The sequence below is a fragment of the Mugil cephalus genome, chromosome 4 (genome assembly GCF_022458985.1).
Source record: "Mugil cephalus isolate CIBA_MC_2020 chromosome 4, CIBA_Mcephalus_1.1, whole genome shotgun sequence".
Taxonomy (NCBI): domain Eukaryota; kingdom Metazoa; phylum Chordata; class Actinopteri; order Mugiliformes; family Mugilidae; genus Mugil; species Mugil cephalus.
The window spans coordinates 4,111,566-4,133,679 of record NC_061773.1 but is presented as its reverse complement, the minus strand read 5'-3'; the positions used below and the strand labels follow the sequence as shown (position 1 = coordinate 4,133,679).

Genomic DNA, 22,114 nt, shown 5'->3' with positions numbered 1-22,114 from the left:
TCTTCTTAGCTTCGGCTGAATTTTGTGTTTATTACTAATGTGCAATTGCAAGATAAGCATGTCAGCATCATCAATGTAAGCATGCTGATATTAGCACTTTAGCTTAGCGCTAGTACAGCCTCACAGACCTGCTGACTCACCCATTCCTGTTACGTGGTTGCTTTGAATAATGACTCACTTAAAACTGAGTTGGTCAAGTGACATATCACAAGCAATGTATGCCCTTGATCAGGACATAAACGCTAACAAAATGCAAATGGTTTTAGACTAATTGCCCAATCCTTTGATCTTTGTGAAAATGTTTGATCATCAGTACATCTCTTCAGTGCCATTGATTTCCTCTAGTGAAACAAATACAGGACTTAAAGATTAAAAGACAGCATACAATATGCAACAACTCTGAAGCCATCTGTTCTGTTTAAGAATCTTGCTCATTACCTTGAACAACTATCTGTCACCACAGCTCAAGTTTTAACTTCACAACCGAATTAATTATTTTGACTCACAAACAACAAACAAGACAAGCAGAGTTAAGCAGTACTCAACATTGTGCACTTCAAAAGTTTGTATGAAGTGAAATTTGAACATGACTTTGAATGTCCAGTGTAACTATAAAGGTCCAAGTATCCATACATTTCGCACAAATTCTTTATTTTATTTTATTTTTTCACTCTGTGAATACAAACACACAAGCATGTCAGCAAAACAACCAGCAGGTTGTCTCGGCCTACACAATGATGCGTACCTTCACCTACTTCTTAGGATCACTAAGCAGGAAGTTGCTGTGTGAACTTTATTCAATGTAATTATAACTTAACCTAGATGTTGCTAAAATATTGCCAATGCACATGTGTCACATTAAAAATATACAAAATAGTAAAGCAAACAATTAAATCAAAGCAACAAATAAAACACACAAGAACGTGGGGGCGCCGACATCACTGTGGGACCTCCTCCGGTAACCTCTAACATCAATCTCAGCCCAATCTTTTGGGATACTCTCAGTACAGCAACAATCTTGGGTCAGGTTGAACTACACACTGAAAGTTGAAAAGTAAATTGCTGCCATTACACTGTCAGAAGGTGGTGTTCCTTGAGAAGCTCCATTTCAAAGTGAAAAGATGATGTGATTCCATTTGTCACATTTCAGAAATGGCTGAAATGCTCCCAAATAGTGGTGGCATTTATTGACAGATAGCAGTTCACAGCCCCTTTAGCTTTCTGACTTTCATGCCTGCATCTCATACGAAATATGGTCAGAACTGATGCAATTTCTGGGGTATATGTTAAGACAAGTGGACCTTACAGTGAGCGACAATAAGAAGAAGGAGGAAGACGAGAGCGATTGCACTGACACGCTTTTTTAAAATTTCTTGACTGTCTCCTCTATTTCTGTTCAGCCTGTAATCTGTGGCCAGAAGAAAAACACATCACACAATGCCCCTTGTCTTACAAAGCACACCATGCATGGTCAGTGAGCTTGACTGAAAGACTACAGAAGAACTGAGCTACCCACTAATGATATAATCGGCTGAGTACAATAGGGCCTGGTCATATTGCTGAGGATTAGGAACGCTACACAGTTGTGGCTGTGCAGGTGTGCCACACCTATTATTCTTGTCCCACAGAGTGAAATCCAACACAAGGTCACTGTGGAGGCTGTGTCCCAGGCGACTGGCGAGCAGGATTATTCCCTGGCACCAATCAGCCTCCATAAGCTTCAATTAATCTTGACAGGTGACGCCTTGTGCACCTACCTTGGCCTTTGAAAAGAGGGGGACTAAAAGCAGAGGAAACTTGCAGGTGGAGGTAGGAGATGACATTGGGACGACTAGACAAGGCTATGGGCATATCAGCTTCAGCAGTTCAGATCTGAAAGTGAACTAAGGGGCATATAGACACAAAAAGTAAAGGTGTTCTCTGAAGAAGCCTGTGTTAGTGTCACTACTTTTAGTACTTTTTTGAGGATGTGGAGATCAGGACCTCAGACTCAGCCCCTCAGATCTAAAATGAGCAGAGCAGGGGATATTCATTAGATCAAGCTTTATTTAGCTCGACATGCCAACCAGGCTGGACTGCAGTTAATGAGTTGTTCTGAATCCAAAAGACAGGCCGGAATCTAAACCTAGGCGTGTTGTGTAAAGAGAACACCTGAAGGATAACCAGCTCCACCTCCCATCAAATTATCTCCCTTGCTGACCTTTTCCCCTCCCATCCCTATAGTAAGCCATCCGGGCCAGCCAAAGCGGAGATTACAAGGATGTGATCTCACTACAGCACAGATAGACGCTGGCACAGAGAGAAAGAAATGTCTACTGAGGACAACAGCACTGTGACTAAGGGAGAATGAGGCAAGTCCAGTGTGTGCTCTGCAAGACTCACGAGGCCTCATGTAGAATATTAAAGTGTCCCAAATGAGAAGATGGAATATGTTTATTTAACTGATAGAACACAGTGGGAAGATATGAACACAAAATTTAATTGTGTATTCTCTCCATGTTTACAAATGAACCACAGTTAAAATGCATTTGGGTGAATCTATTTTGCTGTGCAGCGGGGGCATTAAGGCAGAACCACTGTTGAAGAGCTTTATGGTTTAGTGCTGTGTTACCTCATTAGCTCTTAATGACAATCTCGGGGGTCACAAGGGCAGCCCATCCCACTTCCTGTTTGCATAAACAGGAGATGAATCTGATCATGCCTGCTGCTGCTGCTGCTGCTGGTGCTGCCGCACAGTCATTACACTCACTCACAGCTAACAATCACAAACACACATGCATAATACACGCGCACATATTCACTCTCAGCTCAGTAATTAGCTCCAAACCTCTCTTCCCTACAGAATCAGAGAGACTGCAGATTGAATATTTAATATCTTCCTGAAGTGCAAGCTGTCCTGTCCTGGAAAAGGTGTGTTTGAGTGGATCCTCTCCAGGGCCGTGGCGGACTAAAGAGCCAGAGACGTAGCCTAGTTTTCACAATGCTTTCACTGCACAGGGTTTGTTCTGCTTCATGCTTGACCAAGGGAGGAATGGACGGGAAAGGAGATTTTCTATAAACACCTAGCAGGAGGTTCCTTGAAGAGGGACTGTCTCACTGGGATTCGGGGTTGAGCTCATTTCCCAGGAGGGAAAAACACTTGTTTCATTTATTTTTAGCCTGTTTTCCCAGCCCTAGTTTTTGTCAGACACACCTTATTTTTAGGTGAGAGTCTGCAAATAAAAAATTAAAAATCCAAAAACTGGTAGAACCTTTGCAAACTCTTCTCTGTTTCAAATAAGACTGCATTTCTACTGGAACTGCTTTGAACAAGCTAAATGCTAACATGCTCACCATGACGCTTAGAAAGTAGCGATACAATAGATAAAATATTTGTTTGCATATTAATAATTTTAACAGATAAAATGTTAGTTTGGATTCAACATCAGATATTAGCATAGTATTAGCGAGCAGGTACAATGTTTCTGTTTGAATATTAGCACTGATTGTTTCATGTAGAAGATAAAAAGTGTATTTCTTTTATTTAAAATTTTATATCTGAAATATTAAAAATTTGAATTGTATCGTATAGTATTGATCTTACTGTTAAATTGTTTCAATTTGAAGTTTGGATAATTAAATAATTAAGGCCATGCATCCAGTAGGTGTTGAGTTAACCCATGAGCCAAACCATGACGGGATTAACAGATTTTAGTCCAAACATTCGATACACAATTTCTAGTTGTGACACTGAAGTTCAGACCTGTGTAGGCGGAATACGAGGAAATACAGATTAGACGCGAGGAAGAAAAGACTGGAGTTGTGTAAAGAAGGAATAAAAACAGACACACAAGACAGGTGAGTGATGCTTGGGTTTCAAAAAAAGAGGACACGTTGAACAAAGTGACTTTCTAGTCGTAGAACAATATTGTGTCTGGGATTTCCCTTGCGTCCTGCTGTGTGAAATGTTGATTCATTTCTTGTGCAATCTTGTTGTAACTGGATTTGCCCTTTTCATCACATGAATCAATTGAGGGATTATGACTCACTCATTTTATTTTCTTTGGGCATGTTAAGTGCAAGATAGCATCTCTAATCCTCTTATTGTGCTCCTTGTGTGATTTGCCAATAAATGTTTTATGGGGCTGTGCGCTGACACCTGACCTTCCTCCTACAGAGGCTGCTGTGATTCTGCTCTAGTACTCTCTGTGGGACTCTGGATCAGTGTGTTTGTTTTTTGTTAGAGACTTGAGTGGAAAAGATGCATGGAATTACAGTGCAAGTAAACAAAGAGGAGAGCCCTCTTCCCACCAGAGAAATGGTAGAAGCCTGTTGCAGCTATAAACACTTCCTCCCCAGAGTTTCAATCACCCTCCTTGGAAAGTTTCGTATAGGGACTGTGGTGAGTAAACCTCATCTCATCTCCAGCTTTCTTAGATAATCTAATTATGCTTAACCCCTTGGTGATCTGACTTTATTTCACATGTATTTGATCTAAAGTTGTAAGAGTTTAATTTTGGAAAATAATTGCATAACACATTTTAAATGATATAATGCTTTCCTAAACTGTCTGTCTAAAGAGAGTTCTGTTGTTTTCAACAAAATCTGGTGCACCTGCCGGCTGCTGCTTGTCGAGCGACTCTGTGAATGTACCAAAAATAAGCAACATTTAGTACTAGATGTGCAGACCTCTAACTGATCAGAAGTAATGGAATAAGGCTGAACTCACTGCGGTATATTTTTTGGTTCAGTTCAATTTTAGTTTGTAAAGAATTCTTTCGATGTTAATTCACATTGATCAGGCATAACATTATGACCACCTTCCTAATATTGTCTCGGTCTTCCTCATGTCTCCAAAACAGCTGTGACTCATCAGAAAACGGACATGGGTCTTCTGACGGTGTCCTGTCTGGTTATCTGTTTTTGTGTGTGTGTCTGTGTCAGGGGATGACTGCTGCCATTGCGGAGTGTCATTACTATTGGGTGTCTGGTCTGGTCTAGGTGGGTGATAAATGTCTAAGGAACAGCCACATGAATGAATACCATGTCCAAAAGTTTGGACTCTAAATGGAATGCAGACATTTTAATAGTATAATTTTTTTATACACATTTCCATCACAATAAGGTTGAAAAACAAGGAGCTGTTTCTGATTATGCAAGTGGCCCCAATCTAATTTCCCCATCTGCTTCTGAACCAGATAGACAATGACATTAAGTATCTCCCAAACTGACAAGACCTCCTGTGTCCTGCACAGATGTGTCCTCTGCCTCATCTGCCTCGTCTCACCTTGTTTAGCAACCTTCTCTGTCCCACCTTTAAGCCTATAGCGGGAAGCCTGCACCTATCCTGGGCTATGTAGTGTGAAGAGACAAGGAGATGGATTACTGAGCTCGCGGCTGCTCACATGATGTGTCCTTTCGAAAGCGTGAAGGTGGTGCTAAAATGATGAAGCGCACAGACACAGTGCATTGAGTGTGTGTGCAGCGATGTATGGCTTTTGTAGGAACATAGAACATCCATTACAAATCCAACATGTTCCCTGTTGCATGAAATATCTTGCATTGTTTTAATGGTTGGTTTAATGATTTATGTCAAGAATTAGAAATGAACAATAAATATAATTCAGTGACATTTTGTTTTACATGAATTGAAATGGTAACAAAATGTATGTACATCATTATGTGTGGATTTTAAAGTCTTAATTCATATCACAAGACTTCACACAAGCTCTCTGTGCGCTCTAAAGCCAACTGTCTATGCTTTTGATGGACACGTTTTTTTCCTTTTTTGAATGCATGACAGAGAAAAGGTGAGAGGATGAGAAGACCATTAAAGGCGACATTGTGAAAAATGGAAAAAAAGAGAGAGAAGGTGAGAAAGTGGAATGAGATTTCTCCCTGTGGTCAATGAATGAACTAGTTCCAGTGCCATTACCCTGAGAGTGTTAGTCCTCTGGAAAAAAAAAAACACCTGTGCTTTCAGAACTGGCCTTTTGCCCGGGACTTAAAGCTTCCACTCGGAAACATCTGGAGCACCACTTTTGTCAGATGTAGTGAAGCTCAGCAGATCATAATAACTGATGTCCTATGTGCCAGAACGTAGTGTGACAAAATGTGTGGTGTATAATTTGGGAGAAGTGAGTGAAATTATACAAATCATCACGAATATCAGAAATGACTCAGCCAAACTCTCAATTATAAGTGTGGCATTTAAACTTCCATCTGGCATAGATGAACAAAGAATAAAGTAGAATCAGAAAAGATTCAGATTCTGTCTGAGTGTGAAATATTTGCACTGGGCCACACTCGTACATGTTTGAGAATAAAATACATTTTTTTTTGTGGACATGAAGTGGGAGAGCATTGCTCATTTTCATTCTGAACTTTTTGCAATATTGTTTTTGAAAATGAAAACACAGTTACGTAGTGTATATTTATTAGTGGTTAATATAAAGGTGTACACATCAAAACTGTTTAGGAAAATCCCAAACTGATCAAGTATCTGTGGGATGATCCACAGAGGCCACTCCCCTCAACCCATAGGACCCAAAGACCCCACTAATAACATTCTGTTACCAGACACCACAGGACACCCTCAGAAGACCCATGTCCATTCTCCGATGAGACACAACTACGTTGGAAACACAAGGGAGACCTACACAATATTAGGAAGGTGGTCATAATATTATGTCTGATCAGTGTGTGTGTGTGTGTGTGTGTGTGTGTGTGTATATATATAAATATACATATACTGGTTGAGTATGGCCACTGCAAAAAGACTGTTTGCCTCCTATTCACAAATTGTGTCAGATGAGGTTAAACGAGCTAAACTTTTAATGAACTGTGTGCTGTCTGCTGACTCTGAGAGACAGTCATGTCTTCCAAACAGCATGTCCCCGTCTGTGTGTATAAACCTGCTGTAATAACCCTCACTGGGCTCAGGAGGCTTTCCTCCGAGCTGTGGGGAATATAACACACACATTCTGCATGGCTGATCTCTGCTAATGGAATAAATATGATAACCGAGATCCTAGCATGTACAGGCCTGATTAATGGTGGGTGTTTTTGTGTGTGCTTGAAATGCAGCACACCAGGAAGACTCGCGGCTCACAGCACACTCACATCTCCACTCAGTGAAGAAAGACACGTCACACCTAGCTGAAGACGACAAGTACTCAGAATCTGGCTTTGTTCTCGATACTTATTTTTTGCGGGCTGGAGCTCCAGCTGCCTCTTGTTGCTATGGTCTTTTGCTCTGAAAGTGGCAGCAGTGTTGGCAGGCGAAGAGCAGAAAATATCAAGCTGAATCACTACCAGCTCTGTGAAAATGGATCATTTGGCAGTGTAGTGCTTAACAGGACAGATGCTGATTGTGTTTTGTCTTTCTGCTGATTCTGTGGTGACGTTAATTACCGCAAAAGGATGAACAGATGAGAAGGTTACCTGGTTTTATTGTAATTAATATGACCATCAAGTCAGCTCAGGTTTAATTCCAAACAGGGAAAGTAATCAACATCAAGAACATACAAGTGTCATTAGTAACTAACAGATTATTTACAAATAAAAACAATTTGTCATTTTTATTATTAGTCTGTTGAAGGCTAAAGGAACAGAGGGATTCTACACATTAGTCATTTTGCTGTTTTTAGCTCTGCGCTCCGAGTTTATTCTCCAGCTTTTAAAAACTTTAACATTCAGTCGAGAGAAGCGAACTCACCCCACTGAACGGCTCGGTTTGGCTGCTTAATGTTTTCGTTTGCTTTCCAACGAAATAGAAAGATCAAATGAAATAAGTGAAAATTAATTACTGACTCACTCCTACTGAAGGGTTCATCAGCTCAGTGACATCAGACTCTCTCTCTCTTTCTCTGTCACTGAGCTCTGCTAATTGCTCGCCCAGGATCTCCATGGCCTGGTGTGTCCCATCTCCTGGTTTCATCTCGAACCTGAAGCTTGATACAAGCCCACCGGTGCGGTGTCTGCTGACAGCTAATTAACATTCTGTCATTTTCTGTGGTCAGGGTTTACCATAAAGACCAGATGACACTGGGTTCCAGTGACACGATTGGGTGTCAGCACCAAGTGGAGAGAGTTACTTAGACTGCTTACTGCGAACACCACCTGAAACAGGAGAGGCCTGGTCATTGGCCATAATCCTATAAGATGCATTATCAGTTTCAGTGCTGGACATCCGATGACATTCAAGACAGATAAGTCTGATGCTCCGGTGTAATCACATAAAAGGGTACTGTACATTCATTTGTCGGCATGCAGGTGTTCAAGGGGTTGTTCCCTCTCATATCAACACAGGATATGCTCGGTGTTTTTCACACCAATATCAAATGGTGTTCAGATTAAAGAAAGACGACACTGAGTTTTAAAAGTGCAGGTAGGATTGATATTTTGAGCACATGAAAACAACGCTGAGCGACTGCACCATATTAGAATGCTACTGATCTTCTAATGCTCGGCTAGAAAAGTAATTACATCTCATAATTAATTATCTCTTTAACACAATAACTGATCCCTGCTTCATTTCATGAACTGCTGTCAGAGAGATGGAGTTGCATTTCCTGATAAAAGTTGTGTTGGTCGACAATCTAGCAGTAGCTCACTGGTTCTTCAGCTTCGTTTCTGAGCGAAACTCTCACATCTCACCTCTGGGCATGTACCTGTGAAACTACTAATGCATCAAAACTAAAATTATCTTAACTGGTCCCAGTGTGCCTGGCCCACCGCTCGGTGTAGCCATGACAACAAATTCACCGGGTTGCACTTACACAAAAGTGCTGTGCCGCTGGATGCCTGACAGAATCTATTTCCTTCTGTACCTTTTCCTTTACATCTATGTTTGCGCACGTGTCACATCCTTCCCTGTCTGCGTGAGAAGATATTTCTATTTAAGTGATGGACGAGTACCAAACGGTTAGTTGTAAAGCCAGATGGCACAGGCGCTCCGCTCAATTTGAAGGGCTTCATATAGAAATTTGCGACGAGGAAACAGAATGCACAGAAATGGCCCAGAGTCTTGATTTGAAAGCACCTGTGCCTCAGCTTCTCCTGAGGAGGAAATAATCATCCCGTTCTGCACCACGAAATATAAAGTCTGTGCAGAATCCAGCCTCTAGATTCGTTATGTCAAGGTTTGTTGCTCTTTTGTCAAAATAAACTGTCCAAAGGAGGAGGAACAGGGTGGCAACTTAAGTTAGTCCTAACACATGGCAAATCAAGATCTGAGAATAGTCCTTTTACACAATTAACACAGATGTCAAGTAACATGAAACCATCTATTTTTCATTGTGTAGAATTTAAACACCTCCTGTGAACCACCCACTGTCTCCTCTTAAATGATTCAGTGGGGTGGAAGGGCAGGCCAAGGAACTTTCCTATCTGACCAGAGCGTCTCCTCTGTACGTTCGTCTCCTACATCAGTGTCAGACACTAAACGGCTCTCAAACCCCGTTCATTTTGGTCCAGATGTCTCTGGAGGCCACAGCACTCTGACCCACTCACTCATCCTCGGTGGTAAAGCGAGGTGAGCGATGCATAATGTAGAAAGGAAACCAGGAGAGAAAAGATGTTTGAAGCACAGAGTATGGTGTATAATGTGTGCAGCTGAGATGTACAGGCACCACGGAGCCCTGAGGCAACAGGCAGCCGAGAAACTTTAGAAGTGACCTATTTTATTTGAAATGTGAAAGAAAGAAATAAAGAAAGAAAGAAAGAAAGAAAGAAAGAAAGAAAGAAAGAAAGAAAGAAAGAAAGAAAGAAAGAAAGAAAGAAAGAGAAATGGCGAGTCTGACATTTACCAGGAGAACAGTTTAGTGGGATCTAACCTTTAAAATGAACAGTCATTCTGAGCTAAAAGGCCTGAGATACAAAAATAAAACACTCGTTTCAGCTGACTTTGTGATGAAGCTTTTCAGTGCAGTGTAAGAGAACAAGGGTCCGGCTAGGAGCAGACTTCACTTACATACACTGACGTAAACTATACGTCACATTGTGCATTTATGTGTTAAAGTAATTTCTTTAAAGCCAATAATACATTTGATAATTACTCTACCTGAACAGCTCTTCAGCTTCACTTATTGTTAATGTACAATAAGCAGTTGTAAGAGAAAACAATTATTGTGGCATTTCATTTATTAGATGGTAGGAAAAAAATAAGTACTGAGTTAAACAGTTAAATTCAGTGACATGATGATAAGTTATAACTTTTTGTGATGTTTTATAGAATAAACATTTGATTAATTAAGACAATACGCAACAGATGCATAATGATGAAAATGATATTCCACGCTATATGCACTGTTGCACATTCACATTTCTCTCACAATCACAGAAGAAGCATGGAATCAAGAATACAGACTGTAACAGCCAAGTCAATACAGTATTTTGTTCCATTTTGTTCCATCAGCACACGTCTGGGCCAGGCAGCCTTTCAGTCATGCTGTAATAAAACTCGACAGAAGAGACGCGTGCCCAGCTGACTGACACAACATATGGTGAGAGCAGAATGGCACGCAGCTGCATGTGATCTGTGGGTCTGAGGATTTGTACGCTGATGGTCAAAAATGAGAAGTTCATCAGTGCAGAAGGGATTAATGGTCAGTAACAGTGGGAAAATAACAACAAAAGATCAGCCATCTCTTCCTCTCGGTCGCACGTCTTCTTTTACCAGCCTGTTTCTCATATACACTGATGAACTGACAGACAGCGCAGAGTGTGTGTAGAACTCCTCATGGGGAAATGGCAGCACTTTTATGTGTAACTCAGCTGATAGTTTCCATGGTGAGATGAGGCCTTTCGGAATTTGCATAAGAGGTGCAGCAAGGCATTCACAAAACAATTTGAAATGGGGCCACATGTGATGATGCTGAAAGTCACTCAATCGGAAAAATTTGTTTTCTATCAGTGCTCTGCGATGACTGAGTTCAGGAGACTCCAGGGAGCAGTTTGGCAATGAAGACTAGGAAATCTATGCAAGATTTACATTAGTATGTGTGACGGACTTGACGGATCACTCACAAAGGATCCAGCTGCAATAGCCAACAAATATCACACATTTTTTTTCCTGAAATTGGACCAGCTTTCACATCCAAAATCCCTGTGGTTAATGAAAGCCCCCTCCAATTTACAAAACCACCACCCACTGCTGGATTTCATTTTAGTCCCATTACCTTCACTGAAGAATGCAACACACTAGGATCCCTGAAGAATTCTGCTCATGGGTTTGACAATGTCATTGTGGAGCTACTTATAGTGATTTCTAATGGTTTCAGGAAACCTGGTTCTACGTATATGACCATTACACATCTTACCAATGAGCTATACAAAGCGAAGGACAACAGTTAGTCTACTATAACAAAATTTTCTCTATCTGCCAAAAGCATTTGATGCTGTGAATCTCTATATTGTATTACACAAATTAAAACATCTGGGACTGGATAAACAGACTTTGTTGTGGTTCTCTACTTATTTGATGGCTGCATTCAAAGCAGTAAATTTGCCTCCTGTGGATCTGTCTTGGGATCATTGCTGTTCTGTATACATCAATGATGTGCCAAATGTATCAAAGCAGTTATCAAAATTTTGTTTGGAAATGAAACTAGTTAATTTTTTTCTCACAAAAAACAATTTACTGTAAATGAGCTGTAAATGAGGAAAATTACAAAATGGTTCAAAATCAACAAACTGTCACTAAACATTAAAAAAAATATATTTATCAGTCTAAGATTCAAATAACAGATTTCTAAAAATACAAGAATAATTAGAGATGTTTGTTAACTTCAAAATATGAAGGTCCCATCTAATCTTTACTATTCAGTGTTAATCCTTTTATTGTTTATTCTAATATTGCCTGGGGCAGTACTCACCAAACTAATCTGGAACCAATTTTTCACTTACAAAAAAGAGCGGTGCGGATTATTACCTTCTCAGCCCCAAGAAATCATCCATTACCTTTAATATTTATCAAATCAACAAACTCCAAAATGCTCAATTTGTAGTTGGTTCGTTAAATAATACACTTTCTCCATTTTTTTTAAACAATTTCTTTAAAGCCAATAATAAATTTGATAATTACCCTACCCGAACAGCTCTTCAGCTTCACTTGTTGCTAATGTACAATAAGCAATTGTAAGAGAAAATATTTATTGTGGCATTTCAGTATTTATTAGATGGTAGGAAAAAAATAAGTACTGAGTTCAACAGTTAAGTTCAGTGACATGATGATAAGTTAATTAAATTACTTTTTGTGATGTTTTATAGAATAAACATTTGATTCATTAAGACATTACGCAGCAGATTCATGATAAAAATGATATTCCACGCACATGCTCACACGCACTTGCAGGAGAATGTCCGCTCGCAAACATAAGTAGGAAATGATGGCGTCAGCAAAAACAGTCCTGTATACAATTACTCCCCCTGACGCTGGACATGGCCAAGTACAGAAGCACACAAGTTGGACAGCTTTGTGTAACACTGAACAAACGCTGTCAAAAGCTGTGTCAGTGCGCAATTGTTATGTAAGAAAGAAGGGACACCCATGTGAAGTCCAGAACTTTAACAACAGGGAAGAAAAAACAACACAAAAATCTCTATGGAAAAAGAAATTGGACTCTCAGACCAGTTCACACTTACTTTGCTTTCAATGCAGATATGGCACAGTTATGCTGTAGCAACGCCACTACAATGTGTGTACATACCTAAAAACACAAACAAAGCTTTGTGCATTTTAAATTAGGGGTAAAGTTCTCAAAAAGGTTCCTTTCAGCAGTGACTGTTTTCTCCCAGTGTCCCGTAAATATTCTGTCCTGAGACATTTGTCAGAATGAAAAAAAATTCAATGTGGAATGGTAAAGCATCTCAGTTATATAACGTGGGAATGACACTGACTAGGCTTTACAGAAGGAACGAAACCCTAAATTACAGGAGGACGTGTTTGAGGCCGCTGCCAACCTCAGAATCTCAGAGCTGAGATTTAAGACAAAGAGAGACACACGTTTCTATGCTTCTGTGCTATTGTCTAAGAATTATAAGCACTCGCTTTAGTTTCCCAGGCTCTACCAAGGGGAGAGCTACACTCACTGAATTAAAGGCTAAACACACGTCAGACTGGTGGATGATGTTCCACACACGGCCTATATCCATCCAGCTTGCTGTAAACTGGCCGACAGTCAAGCATGCTAGCCCAGCCAATCGCTGCCATACATGGAGATTCTGACCCCAGATTAAAACACGACGCCACAACAAGGCCTCTTCTGCCTGTCCTGACCCTAGCTTTGCTCTCCTCAATCCGGCAGTTTTTAGAAAGGATCTGCTCAACCTCCACTCTAAACATTTAAGCTCATTCACAATTAACCTGATCTACCAGTTTCTGGCCGCACACAGTCTCTGTTACAGAGAAAACCTTCCTTTTAGGCAAAGTAAACAGCCCTTCATCGTGCGGCCAATGGGAAGTCACAGTGTGTCCGTTTGTGAAAGAAATCAATCAGGGAACTGTTTTAATTTGCAGCCGTTATCCTTTTCACTACTAATCTGCCTCTTCTGCTGTTAGTGCAGCTGGTGTCCTGTCTACCAGCTACTGTAATGGTCGGCGTATTAAAGCGAGGCTGCAGGGTGCCCCGACACTCACAGAGAACATCTTGCTTTCAAAGTTTCGAGCCTTTCGTCAGGCTTCCACCCATGCTGAAGTGTCTACTGTTGCGCTGCTGTGGGTCCACATTTCGTTAGCAGCGAGGGGTGCAAGTGAAAAGACAGTTCGGTGCGGTTCAGTAATATGTCACATTTTGTTGGCAGATTGATTTGTGGTACAGCCTGACTTCTCCCTAAATGAAACCATCCAACCAGCTGAGCCTCATGTATGATCTATGAGAAGGAGCTGGCAGTCAGCTTCATTGCAGCGGCGCGTCTTGCCTACAGTGTATTTCTCTTTGACCTTTTAAATGGGTCTCCCTCACCGCATTGCTCACATTCATCTCTCTCCGTCCTCCATGGTAACTTGAAGAGCATTTCATTACAAGTCTTATTTTGTAGTTACTGTTAAAACATTCAAGTGTTTGAATGTTTTAACGAATGTTTACTTGTCCTTTTATTTCCCTCCCACATCACTATATACTGTATTTATAAATCTTTATTTGTCTCCTTACTGTCCTACATATCTTCAGTCTCATCTCTCCTGGATAGAGTTTCCATCACAATCTCTCAGTAAGTTTATGTTATAAGTCACTTAATTAATCAACATTTGTTCCAAGACTGAGTCACCATGGTTGAACTTAAACAGCTTGATTTGTCAACCTTTAACCAGACAATATCCTGAGCTGTCAAACAATCCTTTGGGCTGTTTTCAATCAGTTGTGTAATCTGTAATATATACACACATTAAAAAAAAAAAAAAAAAAAAAAAAGGTGTCAGGATTCAAAAATCTGTTACCAATTACAATAGTCCTTCTCCTTTAAGTATGTAAGAGAACGGAAAGCACTTCTGTAATCACTTTTTGGCATTAGGCCTGCACAGTGTGAGATCACACCAAGATTAGAGAGCAAATCCTTAGAGATTTGGCAACACTGTCTTTGGCATTATCCACAGAGCCAAGGTTGCTATGGGATAGCCCGTGGGATTTCCGTCTAATGCTGATTTTGATCTGGGGAGAGGGTTGATGAGGAGGCTCTAAGAAGAAGCCTGCTCATTTTCTCAAAGCCCTGTCCTGCTGCGAAACCACTGGACTTGATGCACGAGGAACCGCGCTATATAAATTAAAAACGACTCAGACCTGCTGTCTCCCTCAAGACATGGACAAAAAGTAGGTCAGCTTTAACTATATGGTCTTATGTACAACATAAGCTTCTATTACATTTTTTATGACAACAAGCAAATAGGAACTATCTAAAAAAAAAGCAACAATACAATGAGAACGCTCTCCAGGATGTAGGTGTAAACAACAATCAATAGCAGAGTTCATGACCTTCAAACCGAACCAGAGGAGTTTGGAAACAAAGTCGCACAGATCAATGAAACAAATGACTAACTCTCCCAAAATGATGGAAACAGGAGTCTGGAGGAAACGAGGAACGGTACATGACCCAGAGCACCACCTCATCTGTCAGACGTTATGGCAGTTGCATTGTTGCGCAGGTGCACTGGCATTTATTGATGGTTTCACTGCTGCCAGGGCCAACAGGAGGAATAAAGAGGTATGAAGGAGAATTCTGTGTGCACAAATTCAGCTAAAAGATTGAAAATGTCAAAGGACATTTGACCAGTGAGAATGACGATGGCTTCAAACATCAGGAACCAAAGAGGTGAAATACATCTACCTACTCATTACTGTTTACATAGAGACTAGAAATTGATGTTGTGAAGTTGTGTTTCATATATATGTAGAGCTGAAGTTTCCAAAATCCATATGATCTATATCATTTGACTTGTTGTGTAGCTAAGAGTAACTCAAGGAGACAGGATTCGGGTCAATCAATTCATTCATCCATCCATCAGCCAGTGAACACAACAGTTCTCTGTGCTCCTCTCCTGGGGTTCGGTCCAACAGGACGACAGCATAGTGACACTTCCCATTCCTTCCCAGATGAGATCTGTGTTTCTGTCTCACGGAGGAACCACAAATGTGTTAATGTAACGACAAGGGAGTCAAGTTTCCCACAGATCACTAACTCTTTCAATTTACATCACGCTGCTCAGTTTACATGGGACCCATCGACTCTCGGCTTCTGTTGTCCTGGGAGAGGGAGCTACTCGAGGTGCTTTAAGAGACCCAGGTCATGCATTGAATAAAGTGGCCAGATGGAGTATTTCCAACAATCACAAGATTAATCCGGCTACACTACATGCATATCATGTGTCTAATGACCCATGATGGTGATATTTATTCCTCCTTTTCTTCAAAGAAGGAAGATCGACAGAGCACAGAGTGAAGAAATATATTTTATTTTAGGAAAAATACAGCTGGGAGAACTGACAGAGGTTACGATCGAATATACCACACCAGGTAACTGAACTGTGTACCACTGTGCATCTGTGGTCCCTATACACACTCACCCTCCATAATTTCCTAACCTTCAACCTATGACCTATATTTGCTGTCCTCTCTTCTTGGCCCACTTAAGACCAACATGCCTATATGTGTGTCACCATGGCCTATATCTCCTATCAGACAGAGGAAAGGTGATGTGCTTGTAACTGGTAGGTAGAGGAAGGAGCATAGGAAACGAGAGCAGTGAGTAGGCTGAGGCTCTGGCAGTAGACTAAGGAAACAGGGACTCCTGGGACTGCTGCCTAGAGATTAGTGGGATACTGATGGAAACTCACACAATCCACCTACTCTACACTGACAAACAGCTTCACTGCTTCTTAGTGTAATGCACTGCGATTTGCTAAGGATGGCGTCTAAATTCTGATGGATGATCACAAAGCTTTCTTTCCAGCACTGAAAACATATGCATATGTGAGTCATTTGATGTGCTGAGTGGTTGCAGGGTTTCAGGTGGCTACCCAAAGTTACTGCTTTTCAGCACTCCCCAAAGATTGTCTTGTGAGTCATCTGAAAGAGCATGCAGGTACCACAGGTCGAGTGACTCCTGAGGACTGTTACTGGCTTGTACTTTGCGACTCAAAGCATTACTCTTGAATGTAATTACAACACATCAAATAACGATTCGAGTCGTATCCCTTTTACTTGCGACCAAGCACGCGGGAAGTACAACATTACATTGTTTCTACGCGGGAATCATATATTAGCATACAAATACCACAGGGATGTGGCTTTTGATCCTCTCGCTCATAACCATATGTTCACTGTGGATTTCATATTTTAGTCTGACTTTTGCTCTCTCATCACTTAAAAGCCTCCTCATCGCTGCATGTGTGAGCTGCGGGCCTGGCAGTGAATCTGAATCTGCTGCCGAAGGAGAAAACACACAGTTGATTGGCAATATACTCACTCTCAGACAGGAATGTGTGACATTATATTGTGTTTTAAATAGAAGTGAATTCATTTTCAGTTCTGTTGACCCAGAAACACTTCTCTTTTCCACATGTCATGTCTCACTCTCTCAGTCGGACTTGTTCAGAGAAGCAATAGACCCACATGCATACTGGACATGTGCATGCACATAACTGTGAATAAATCTTGAAATCTTAAACCATATGGAAACGTTTAAAAAATTATTTTGCACTTAAAGACATTTGATTATTTTGCACTTATTTTTGGCCTGATGTTACCTGCAGGGAAATTTAGAGTAGGCCTATACACTCCATTTACCGTCCACTGTTTGCTACTCTTTGGAAAATTGTGTAAATGAAACCGCCATTTGCCTCCTGTTTCTTAGAGCCATTTGGCTCTAAGTACAATCAAGCCCTGGCACAAAATCTTCTGATGAAGCATACTATTGACTAAACTTTATTAAACTGTATGGGAAATATATTTATTGACAAAAGATAGATGAGAAAAAATCCCTTTTACTTCAGTCCAACTATGACCAGTGAAGACTCAGTGAAGTTACTGCACCAAAACCAGACAATAGCCCCACATGTATCATCGGAGGTATCCTGTTTTACATGATTAACCTAGATGAGATGTATATATTTTGGAGCACTGATGGCAACATATCCCAGTCAGCTCTGACCACTTTTCTCTTCCTTAGACATTGTGCTATCACACCAATCGGCCTACCTTAAAATGGACCTCACCACTTTTCTCACTCCGTTCAAAGGTCAAATAGGTTTATATTGTCATTTCAACCATATACAGAAGGCACCATACATAGACGAGACGAGGGGTCACTCCTCCAGGACCATGTATAAGAGAACACCTCTTTTGTACCTACTTCTGATTTAGAAAACATTGTGCATTTGACAGTTCTCTGATGGGAGATGACAGTTTGATGCAGCCCAGTGGAAAGGTTCCAGACAGACACAAACAATCACCTAAATGACAACGTCAGCCCTTCTATTTAAAGATGTGTGAGTTTCACAGAGAGAATGAGTGGGAAAATAACACGACCGGAAAATGTGCAACTTAGTCCTCGTTTGTGTGTGCGTGTGCATATACTGTATGTGTATGATAGCATATTTATTTATAGAAGCCCCTTGGGAGCTGAGTGTCATTATCGTGCTAAGGTAGAAAATCTGGTGGACGCTTTGCTGGATGTCACACTAACGTGGCCTCATCACTCATCGGGCTGTGCCTCATTAAGATGAGCGACACCCTGTGTAATATTAACAACTGTATCTGTTTGGCATTGTCCTTCTGAATGTCTTAGTGTAAACCCTGCTGAATAAACAGCACAACTCAAACGGGGGTAATAACTGAAACTGAAAATACCTCTCAGTGTTTGACAAAATAAATGAAAAAGCAACACAAAAAACACAAAGTAGGAGATTTCTCTTCTTTTTTTGTTAATTTCTTCTCTCCTTCTGTCTGTCATTATTGACGACATGTGTTTGAATGAGTTATTCTGTTCCATGGGAATTAAAGGGAGTAGGAGGACACATTGATCCAGGAATCGAAGTCAACTCCCCATGACAGCTTCTCTCTTAGAAGAGTACGCCGGTTCTGGTAACACACAGACAGACACAAGGACAGACTCATTCCTGATGCAACAGCTGCTCCTTTTAAGTCCACACAGGTAAGCGAAGGGGGTGAGGAGATCAACAAACAACCAAAGGAAAAACCCCATCTCTCCATCCCGACTTAATCTGCGGCAATCGAGTGGGGAAGATGTGGGATCGCTGGGAAAACCTCACACTTCACTCCCACTCAAAGCAACCTGACCTTAAGAGCGGCCTTACCCTTTGAAAGTGCACGAGATCTTCATCAGACACCAACCATCACAAGCTTCATACGAGGGCTTGGTGACCTCAGCATCCTCACGCTGCAGAAGACCTATTCTCTCTTTTATTTTCACACTCCCACCCACAACAAATGAACATGGCTCGCCCTGATTGCGAGTTCTAAAATGAGAACAGCAAATGATTTAAACGCGGCCGCTGTGTTTGCTTTCCGTTCTCACTCTGTTTGCTAAAGATCAGAGGACACTGAGTGAGACGGGTCTGGAGAACAATGAGAACAATCTCCCTCAGCCGTTACACAATACGCATGTAGCCTCAGTTTTTCTCTTTTCCGTGTATATCAGTTCACTCGGAAACTTTAGCAGGGAAGATAACACACTGGAAGTGGAAACGTCTGCTTTGTTTACTGCACTCTCATGTCTAAACACCAGTCTATCAAAACGATGCAAGGCGATACGCTCCCACATCTGTAACCCGAAGCTTTCTTTAATTCCGCCTGTCTAGCGTGGCACAGGTGATGCCCCGCGCTGAGAGACAGAAGGTGATCTTGTGTTAATTCAACCGTGTTGCTGACTGTTTGTCCAGGGAGCCTTTAGGTGTTGGGTTCTGTATCAGATTCGGTTAATTACTGTTCCTCAGTCTGGTGCTGTGAGCAGCAGTGTGCATGTGGATTTATTCCTACCTTGAAGTTTGGATCGGTGCATGTGTGTTAGTTTGTGTTTGTTGAGTCTGTATTGTCCTAGAAAAAAATCCATGCAGATCCCATATTACACTTTCTTTTTCACTTTCTTATGGCAAGGCTCGTCCCCGACATTACACACAACAATGAGCTAGCAGATAATATGCGCTGAACCTTATCTGCCCCCAGTGTATCATGTGACCAGGCTCTTCTCAAATAGGAGTAGATGATCATTACTCAAAGGATGACTCCATGACTCCGCTGCTCAGAAAAACATCACAGCGAGATAGTAATTACTATATATTCAGCAGCATTATCTTCTCATGACAACAAATCACAGTCATTATGAAGCAGATTTTACTTCCGAGTGATCCAGTGTGAGAGAGCCTCACTGAAATATTTTCTTCCTCACTCAAATAATCAAATTTATCTTGGTAGAGCAGCATAAGAGTTGATTAAAGGGGAATATCTAGTAATCTGGCTGACTCCTTGTACACTAGTCAAACATAACGCCAAAGCTATGAACTGTCTCAGTTACAGTGCCATTGCATTGTGTTTCTCTCCTACTTGCTTGACAGCTACATGACCCAGGATGAGGTGTGCGTGACGCAAGTCAGATTGTTAAAAATGTACAAGCCATCTTTCTGTTCTGCCATCTCCAGCTGATGACAACTAAAGTAAAACACTTGTAACACTTGAGTTAAGATGAAAGCAGAAAGTCTGTGAAGGCTTAGTGAGGGATTGCAGAGGCTGAAGTTCCTCAGAAAATGTCTCTGCTTTCGTAAAATGCATTGGTTTGACAACTGCATTTCATTGCATTATTTAGATATGTCATTCCAGCATTAGCAGCTGAAAACTGACCTTTTCAATCTCGGCTAGGTGAGTGAGTGATGAACACCTTGGCGTGCGACTGTAGCTCAAGAAGATAGTGTTTGCATGCATTGGCTCTAGGTTCTAACGTCTAAGTGTCTGGAAAGTTCTGTTACTCTGCGGGTGACCACTTTACCCCCACACCACTCTATATCTTCTTGAGTGATGTTCTCTCGCTGTCAAGCCCAGCTGAATAATGAATGAAGGCCTGCAGCAAAGTAGTCGTGCCTTCTTCCCCTCACTATTGACCTCTCACCTTTTAAATGTCAAAGTCAGCGAGGGCCTTCTAAAGCCACAAACCCGTCAATGTGTGAGGAGTATTGGGGAAAGTCAGATAAGGCATTGTACTAAAAATAAAGCATGGATTTTGTAGGTCTGTCATACTGAGATACCATGTCGTGGTTTTGTGTAGTAGTGCGCCTGTCTGTGTGTGCATGTATGGCATGCTGTGTTTCTCCAGCTGGCTTGTGTGATAAGCTAATGTAGCGTACAAGATCACCTCTCTCCGTGGAAACCACCAATGAAAGGTGTCAGGAGGCTACAGTTTTTCTGGAACTAGTAGAAACGAGCCATGTTTTCTGTGGTTAGAGAGGTAATGATGAATCTACATCAAACTGTCTGGCCAGCACACTGTCAAATCAAGACATTCTAAAGAAATAAAAATACCATGTTCTCTAAATCTGTGTGCAAAGCTCACTGTCGAAACAGAGTAAAGGATTATGGGGTATACAACCAAAGTGCTGTGACATGTGTGCAGTCCTCCAACAAGTTAACAGTGCATTGATGATGGTTGAAAGCTAATTAGTTGAAAGGCTGGTTTGAACCATAAAGGGAAATGGCACAATCGTGTGCAGTGCTGGACACATGCAAAACAAATGAAGATTGTTTTGAAGACAAGCCTGAGTGGTTTCCACAGTTCTCATGCTTTCACCAAGTGGCAGCAAACAGCTACAGCATGGATGTACGCATTCGCAAAGCTCAGCGTAGGACCAACATAGTGACACCATAAAATAAATAAATAATAAATAAAGCCAGCACAGAAGTGCAGCAGAAAGCTGCAGTTCCTCAAATGACCACTAGAGGCTGGCTTCAAAAACAAGTCAAGCACCATTGACTAACATTGACAACAGAAACAAACACGTAGGAACGAAAAACAAGTTACATCCCTGAAGCTTTATGTATAACTGGCAAGTTTAAAATGTTTAGTTATGCTAAGTTATGCTTGATTAAAGTGCGTCTGGTGGGAGCCGCCACAGGACTCTAGGAGTCACTCGTCAGCGTCAGCTCCGCATATTTGCCCAGTTTCTAACTAGCTGGATGTGAGGCAGAGTCTGGATTCCAGCTGTCGGAGCCATGGCGACACTGGTCTTTAAAACTGCTCTTCAGGTGACGTCATGGAGGATTCGTCCCTCTTTACGTACGCTCAGTGTTACGTTTACACGACCAAACAAACACAGAGGAAGTCATATCTTTGTGCACCTGATGCATTTAAGGTCATTATTCGTTCTCCTTGTAGTTGTGCATCTGTCCTCCACCTGCTCCTGGTGGAAATAACTGGCTCTTTAGATGCTAAGTGCTTTACTGTGTTCATTGATGCTGTGTTCATGAGCTATTTTCTAAGCTTCAATCGGCCATTTAGTCGCAACGCTGGTGCATGTTAAAGACATGATGGCGACTATTAATTAAAGACAGCTTCTAATTTAACTCAACTGCAGTGTATTTCATGTTATAACATTAGAACATTAGAACATTAAGTTCTTCTCAGACCATTATCTTAT

General features: G+C 41.2%; 1 protein-coding gene across 1 annotated transcript in view; it reads right to left on the bottom strand.

Moving 5' to 3' along the window:
• LOC125006108 (potassium voltage-gated channel subfamily B member 1-like) overlaps positions 1 to 22,114 on the bottom strand; it is a 35,810-nt gene that overhangs the window by 6,426 nt on the left and 7,270 nt on the right. The gene's annotated exons all lie outside the window — the stretch shown is intronic.